Here is an 8803-nt window from a genome sequence, read left to right as displayed (position 1 = left end):
GAAGAACAGAAATATCATATCTAAACTTGCCAAGTCTGGTAAGGTTTGCAGACAAATGCATCACAAAGGGAACTTTGCATTTGTTGAAGCAGAAAAAATGTCTTCTTACTCCACAGAGGAAGATAAACAGGTTTGGTTTTTATTCAACCTATTGTCAGCATGGTGATAATTTAGGAAAATGAAGTTTGGAAGTTTGGGTAGGCAGGATTCAGTGATAGGGAGCTCAGCCCAAGTGTGCAGCAAAAAGAGCATTTCCTCTGGGATGGAGATACAGAAATAATCAGCTCAGAGGCAAAAGTTCAGCTGTAGTTTGATGGAAATCAGCATTTTTGTCAGAATTGAAGATCTGGCTTAGAGTGAAATTTGTTTTAGTGTTTTATAGGAAAAGAAATGGGGCGTGGTTCGATATGACAATATTTGGAAATATTCTCACCATTTATGTCCCATTAAGAATGCCAGTCATGAGTATATTATATTAAACACATCCTGAGTGAACTGGCTTCCAACTGAATACATTTCACCCCTCCTGCTCTCCCAGGAGTCTTGCTCTGGAGAGCAGAAAAAATGAAATACTGAAACCATCCCCAGTATTTGCAGCACAGGAATACAGCCAATCCTTCAGGGCTGAGCTTCAAGGTAACAACCTGAAAATGTTCTGAAAGAAAGAGACAGAGGTGCATTTCCTTACCTAAGAAAATCTAACACAAATTTTAAATTCCCCAGCCAAACTGCACTCAGGAAAAATCTAATTTCTTAAATTACCCCACACAGTGGTGCTTTTAAAGGTTATTTCCATGTAAGTTTGTCAAGACAAAGCTGTTGTCAGATGCTTCCAAATATTATTTGTGTGAATAAAACCACCACACATCTGTGCATTCATGTACAAACTGCCCTGTTGTAAATTGAAGTTCACATTTCTTACATTTCTTACAGCTCTGCTTTATTGTGGGAATCAGAAAAACAGAAACTTCCACAGACACTGAAGAGTTTAATTTGCAGCCTTAGAAGAAGATTAGATTGATGTAAAAATATAATACACAAACATTAAACAGAAAAATCATAAACTTATATTTCTATAGTTAAGAATGTTTGTTACTTACCTTAAGTAAGTAAAAAACTGTATTAATAAGATATTAAAGAGTATAATGTAGGGGTGTGGTTGTATAGAGTTAGTTAAGAGTTTAGAAGTTATAATAGAAATATATATGTGTAACTGAAACCCATTAAACAAAAATATCTGCAATACAACAAAATTAAGTAAAAGTGATAAGTTAAAGAAACAAAATAAACCTTGTAACATCTATCTATTAAGTTGGAAAGTTTTATATTACCTTATAACAAAAAAACTTTTAACTACTCTTAAACTATATCCAGGTACTTAATTTCATAAATCTCAAAACCTCTAAAAGGAATGTTCATCTAAGTAATAAACAATTCTTAACCTAAAAATAATCCAATTCTTTCATTATTAACAACAACGAGTACTTTATGACCCCACAATAAGTGAAGTTATAAAAAGACAAATCCTTTATTCTTTCTGAATTTTTTCAACACTTGCTGATTTCAGGCAAGCTTAATGAGCTTTGGAAGAGCACTACAGAAGTCCTGGATTTTTTGTTTCCTGCATTTCTTCATAATTCCCACTTGAACTCACACCTCTCAGGCATGGAATGTCTTTTAATGATCAAGTTCCTAAAAATACTTTCAAGGCCAACTCCTGAAGGCCTGTTTGGGTTTTGGGGGGAATTGTACCTATGTCTGTGAGTGGTTTTGGTGATTTTTTGGTTTTAATTGCCTTTGCTTTTCTTGTTCTAAAGAGAGTAAAGTCAGAACTGGAAAGGTAAATAAAAATACATAAAATCGAGTATGGGAACATTGTCACAAAGTGAAGGGCCTTAAAGTCAATTTATCACCACTGAAGCCAATCAAAATCTCTCTTTCACATATGAGAATGAACTAAATTAGCAGATGTTATGATTTCTCTGGCATTCACTGCATGCTGGAAGAACAATTTCACATTTTAAGGAATCATCCTTAAAGAAGAGGATGTGAACATTGCAGAAAATCACCAGTAAAGCAAAGCCATAATCTCTCTCCACCACTTTCACTGAAGGGAGAAAACAGATGGATACTGCTAATGCCACAGAACATAAACCAACATTTACAGCTCAGACAGGGCTGTAAAGAAATACATTTTATTCATGGTTGGTGAGGCAGGGTTCTGATCTTTACTGGAAGATCTTTTTTTTTTTTTAATGGACTCTTCTGAGGATGATTTTCATATATATGAATAAATTGTATTTATCTCTTAATAGATTCAGTATTTCAGCCAAGCCATTTCCTACCCTGCAGACACTTCTAAGGACAGGACACTTAATATGTCAGAAGTGATGGGCCTTATGAGGATTTTTACCTGTACATTGCCTTTATCAGTGATCATAAAACTTGCTTTTTCAGCACTATTTCAAAGTCAGATCAAATATTTATTGTACTTATGGGAAATATTTACATAAGCTCTTTAAAACCTGAAATCTGATAGAGTATTAAGACTCATTTGATTCCTTTCTGTAACTCAATGGCCCCTGAGAAAGTTTAAAGTGTGAAAAGCAGCACTGGCAGGAATCTGCCTTGAAGAAGCAGTTCCTGTGTTCTACCTTCAGATTTTTTCTCTTTCCTGTAGCTCCCAAACTTTAATTGCTGTCAACAACAGCCACAACCTTTGAAACACCATCAGTGAACCACTCCAGAAGCTGATTTTTAAACTACTTTTATTTAATATCTTGACTCCAGCAGCTGTGTGGAATTGCTCTCTGACAAAATCTGTGTATTTTTTTTCTGCTGCCACCACACAGATTGTGCTAGATGATAATTTTGTTCTGCCAGACTGCTGCACAATATTCTGCTTCTTAAAGACCCTTGGTGACCATTCCTTCTCTTATTTAAGCTGGAAGAGTGGAAAATCCTAAATCAAGTTGTCTGGGAATTGTGTTCCAAAAACTGCATCTTTTCTTCCTGCCTGTGATCAATTTATAATTACTCCAGTGGAAAAAGAAATCATGCACAGCTAGAGGGAAGTCACAGGTCATCACTGTGCTGAGATGGAAAGCAAGTTTTGTGCATCATAATTATGGAACTTTCCTGGATCTTCTACTTTTTGCTCCTATTCACCTGCTATACTCAGGCCCTCCATGTAATACATGTAAGTATATTAAAGATATCAGAGCATTTTTCAGGATGCTTTACAAAAAAGAGCAATAAATTCCACCAAAGAACTCCAATCCCACAGCAAAAACATTGCGTAACGCTCTTGAAATATATTTTATTAGGGGAAAAGAGTGGTTATAAAGCTTCTTTAAACACTGAATATGTGATGTCTTCTCAGAAACAGCTACCTGAAGCAGCTGCTGCCTCTCAGAGGGACTGTGGGAATACATCCATCACCTGGGCAGCCACAGGGACCACTGACAGCCCGGGAGCTCTGGAGGAACAGCAGATGTGGTGAGCAAAACCTTGATTTAGTGTCACTGTCACCCTGCTAACGCTCCTTGTGTTTACAGAGGGGTTTTGTCTTTCACAGGTCATCTTAGCATTTTATTTGGTACTTTAGATTGCTTTATCAAGCCAGGATTTAATTATCTTCAGTCTTCAATTACCTTGAGCTCATCAGAGACTCCAAGTTTCACTGCCTCATAAACCAAAGATCACAGAATTCCCCATTTTTTGTGGAGAGGCACTGGTGAAGGAATTGTTGTGCTTCAAGTGGCTGATGGGCCAGGCTGGTTTTTTACTGCCCACATGCAGATTGTTCTGCTACATACTGAATTCTACACATTTATTTTCCATGTGTGTCTTCCATCCAGAGCCTTGAAGCAGGGCCACACTTTGACTCCCAAACTCCATTGGATATTGGATACAAACAAGTCCTAATATGGATTTTCCCAAAGAATGTGAAAACCATTCAATGAAAATATTATACATCATGAAATAATTAAGGTTTATGCTCTCATAAGAATTATTTCTGGGCTGCATCCAACCTTAAATATTAATGTGTAGGTTATATAACATGCAGCAATTAATAACACTTAACTGGATAGACATGGTTACCATGGTTTCTGGACATTTGAATTTTTTAATTTGGTTTATAAAACCCTGCACAACCCAAAACATTAATAACATGGATTAAAACTTTTTCCATCCGTTTAATATGCAATATACATGAGGACACTTCTATTTCTCAATATGCACTTTATCAAACTCAGTAAATTACTGTGTTCACATTTTCATTAGCTGTAGTCATGGAGTTGCTGATCGCTCTTAAAATCAGTTTTTACTTCATTTTCCATTATTTTTTCAGGAAGCCTGCCTTCTTAGAGACTTCCTGCTCTTTAAAAATTTATGTCATGGAACCTCATGTTGTCAGGAGCACTGATTGATTCATCAGTGTTGAGTATCCTGCATTGTTTCACACAGATTTCAAATCCCAATTTCACACCACTGTTGCTCTCATCCTGTATCTTACAGCATAATGCACTGATGCTGATAAATTACTTAATAGCTACAAAAAAAACTTAATAGCTACCAAAAAAAAAAGAGAAAAAAACAAAGTCCTTACTTGGTACCTAATAAAATAATAACCAAATGTTCTCTCTCAGGTTGCTAGGATGCTTCCAAAGCTCTGAAATACTTCAAAAATTCTCCCCTTTAACCCATTTGTTTGATCACAGTTCCTGGCACCCCTCTGTGCTTCCCTAAAGCAAGAGCCAGAGTCTGAACTCCAGGAATATTCAGCATTAAAAAACCTCAGGGTTCTGCTAGTGGAAATTCTGATTTCTCCTCTTAGGAAAATCCCCAATTTTTGAGGTCCAAATCAATCAAATTGGTCCTGGATGCTGATATCTGGGATTGGCATTCTTGTTCCCTCTTTGTGTCCATGAGGAATCACACATCTTCCAGATTTCTGTCCTTTTTCTGCACTGTTTCTCCAGAGATTTTTCACTCAATGTATTTCAGGGAGGTGGGTAAATGTTCATCTGTAGGAATATTCAAGGAAAGGACCAGAAAAAAAATGTGAGGGCCAGGGCTCCTCAGTGATTGTGTTACAGCAGTCATGGATGAAATTAGAAAGAAATGGCCCAAAACTGGCACTGTTAATCAATTCACATACTTTAATATGTGAATTAAATAATTCTACACTTCATCATCTTTTTGGACCCTTAGAAAAAGATAAATATATAAGGGGAAGGAAAATATTTTCAGAAAAAAACCACAAGAGCATTTGAGAAATTGTTCCTTTGGTTGAACTTGGGTAAACAAGAATGAGATGCAGGCAGTCATTTAGAGTCTCTTCATAGTTCACCTTTGAAATTTAAATTTAGGACCCTTAGAAAAAGATAAATATATAAGGGGAAGGAAAATATTTTCAGAAAAAAAACCACAAGAGCATTTGAGAAATTGTTCCTTTGGTGAAACTTGGTCAAACAGAATGAGACTGCAGGCAGTCATTAGAGTCTCTTCATAGTTCACCTTTGAAAATTTAAATTTACATCTCCAGCAGGTTCAGTGGAACTGGATTAGACCATGCTCACTTGGAAGGAAGTTTCTGGATAATTTTAAACTTTGAAGTTGAAAGCATTTGGAAAGGGAGACAAGTGTTTGAGTCTTTGATTAAAGCCATCTGGTTTTGCATCAAGCTGATAGAGTTCTAGAAGCTAAATATTCCACACTCTGAAATTCATATATTGGTTTTATTTTTGTGTTAAATTTAGCAGAACTCTGACACACCAGAAATAGAATCTCCTTCATCAATACTTTTTATTTAATCTTCTTCTGAAAATACAACATGAAATAAAAAGATCTCTACTGGGATTACGAAGTTAGACTGTGATTAAATGAATCTTGACTTTAGATATATTCCCTTTGCCAAAAAAAAAAAAAAGGAAGAAACCCAAAGTGTGAGGCAAAACTCAACTGTGCAAATCTCTTGCTCTGCGCAAAACCTCTGATAAGAGAGGATGGCATCAGTTTTAAGTCAGCCTCCTTTCAAGCAAGGACACAACCAGCAGAAAACTCAAGGAGCTTTAAATGCAGAGAGCAAGAATGAGACCACCAAGGCAAGAGCAGTGTGATTTGGAATGCAAACAGAGCCCTGCCCCATGTGGGGGTTGTTACACACCCCCAATCAAACTGGGGTTTGTAGAAAGGAAAGCAAAGTGGATCCAAAGTTCACCAGTGGATCCCAGGAGCTCCTGCAGCTCTAACTTAAGGCTATGGAAATCAAAGAGGTCCCAGAAGCTTTCACAGGAATATTCCTGCAGTAATTACTCTGCAATGGAGAAGCCTAAAAGGGAGACTGCACACATCTCTACTGCAGTCCCACTGTCTCTTGTTCAAACTCACAGAAAAATCATTTATAGTCATGAGCCAAAAGCTATGTAGAATCACACTTCTCATTATTTATTTAATCACTAACTTATTAAAATGGTTTTTATGATCTCCCAGAACTTTATTCTCCACATGTCCTTAGTGAGGACTATTGGAGCTGTCTGGAACGGAGTCTCTCCCACTGGGTATCACATCTTGGGTACTTGAGAGGTTTTAGTGGGTTTAATGGCATTACTGACTCTGCAGTTAAACAGCTGAAATCTTGGATTTGCTTTTTCTACAGCAGCCAAAAGCCTATTATTATATTTACAGAAGAGTGAGAGAACAAAGTGCCTTGATGTATTTTGCATTCTTGTTTGGCAGTGGTTTAAATTAACAATAAGATGTGAAAGAGGACATCCAGTTAAGTACCCCAAAAAAAGAAGTTAACATCTCTAAACGTCTTTAGTTCACATCCATTTGCTGTGCATCAGTTTGAGTATTCAGTGTTGGTGAGTAGCTGTGGATCAGAAGTGGAATCAGCTCATCCAGTGGATATTTCTATTCCTTTCAGCTCTTCCAATGATCTTTATCATTGATCACAAACCTTTTCCTCATCTCCTCCCTATCTCTCTCACGAATCTTCAGTATGTATTCACCTGGCTCATGCACCCTGATTTTCACCCTATCTGACCCTGAAAACCACTCGGATTCTTTTTTTTTTTTCCAACCAGTTGGTGACACAGCCTTCATTTCCTCTTTGGCTTCCCTTTTTCTGGTATCTATCCTTATCTTCAACTGCTGTGAAGTATCTGTTTCCTTTAGGCATTTCAGTCATTGCTTGGTTTTCTGATGTCAAGAAAATGGATAGAAAACTGTCAAGAAAAGCTTCTGTTTCTATTGTGCAATAAAAGTTACACAAGACCCTTCTCATAAATCCAACAACGCAAGCAAATAACCAAAAACATGAGCAGAAGAATTTTGCCCAAGGACACAGAGTAAAAACACACCATTAGCAAAAATAACTAAAATTAATGAAGCTAGTAGCTGCTCAGGCACTTACAAAATTGATTTCCAGAGTTGCAGATCATGTAGTCCTCAAATAATGACAAAGAAAAGGGAACAAAAAAGCTCTTTACTTCTCCAAAGAGGTGTTTTTCAGTTTTAAAAGTAGAGAAATCTTTTGGGATGAGACAGTTCCAAGAAAAAAGTCTCAATGGCATGGCGACCTGGAAGTGGCAGTGAGTGATGTTCTGTGCTTCAAGAGCAAAATTCTTTAGAATGGAAAAAGGCATCAAAGCAAGTTGTTTCTTGAGTTCCCATTTGCACAAATTCAATTGTGATTAGAATGGAAAGAGGGAAAAAGAGGATCAGCATTACTGCATCTTCTGTGACAAAGTGACACTGCAGCAATGTAAGAGTGAGTAGGTGGCATCACATTCTTGCCATCTCTGGCCATCTAGTGGCATCTTTTTCTCCACAAAATATAACAAATAAACAATTCCAAAGAGAAACAAACACCCTAACGGCCCATGTATGTTAAATAATGAGCGTGCGAGTACATAATTCTTGTTATCTTATTAATGCTTTGGCACAGAAAATTGGTTTAGAAGCTTCACAGAATCCCACAATCAGGCTGAAAAAGACCTTTGGGATTATTGAGTCTGACCTCAATGCTCTGTAGCCTGGTGTGCTCCAGTGCAAATGTCCAGCGCTCCTGCACAGGGATGTGTCATCCCAGGTGGCTTTACCTGGCCTGAGTGACACCTTGGGGACAGCTGGAGGATGGGTTGGTGCCTTGTGGTGCAACGTGTGCTGCTGTGACAGACAGAGGTCTGTCACTGTGTTTTGTCACTGAAGAGGTACTTTGGAGCATCCAAGCAGCAGGAGACGGGACAGGGAGCCCTTTTCCCAGTGAGGTTCCCAGGCTGCAGCCTGACAAGGAGCACGAGCATCCCTGGAGCTGGAGGCTCTGGCATCCCTCAGCTCCTTCCCTTCCCAGCCATGGACGCACAACCGACACAGCAGCACCGTGTCCCCAGCCATGGGTGGCGGATCTGGGGAACTCTTCTGTGTCAGCTCCTGAGTTTCTCAGTGCAAGCCACCAAGCTGCTGAGATGGTCCAGCCACAAAGATGATGAGGGGTCTGGAGCATCTCTTGATGAGGAGAGACTGGGGGAGTGTTTGGGCTACAGAAGAATGAGAGTGGATCTCAGCAACGCATTTAAATATCTCTGAGCGGTGCCAGAGGATGGTGCCAGACTCTTCAGTGGTAGCGACAGGATGAGGAGCGACGGCCAAAAACTAAAACACAACAAGTTCCAGCTCAGCATGAGGAGGAATTCCTCACACTGAAGGCGGCAGAGCCCTGGGATAGCTGCACAGGGAGGGCGAGGATCTCCCTCCCTGAGGGCACTCCAACCCGCCGGGCCGCGTTCCTGCG

The sequence above is a fragment of the Geospiza fortis genome, unplaced genomic scaffold (assembly GCF_000277835.1).
Source record: "Geospiza fortis unplaced genomic scaffold, GeoFor_1.0 scaffold719, whole genome shotgun sequence".
In the NCBI taxonomy this organism is placed as follows: domain Eukaryota; kingdom Metazoa; phylum Chordata; class Aves; order Passeriformes; family Thraupidae; genus Geospiza; species Geospiza fortis.
Note: the sequence above shows the minus strand (reverse complement) of the source record.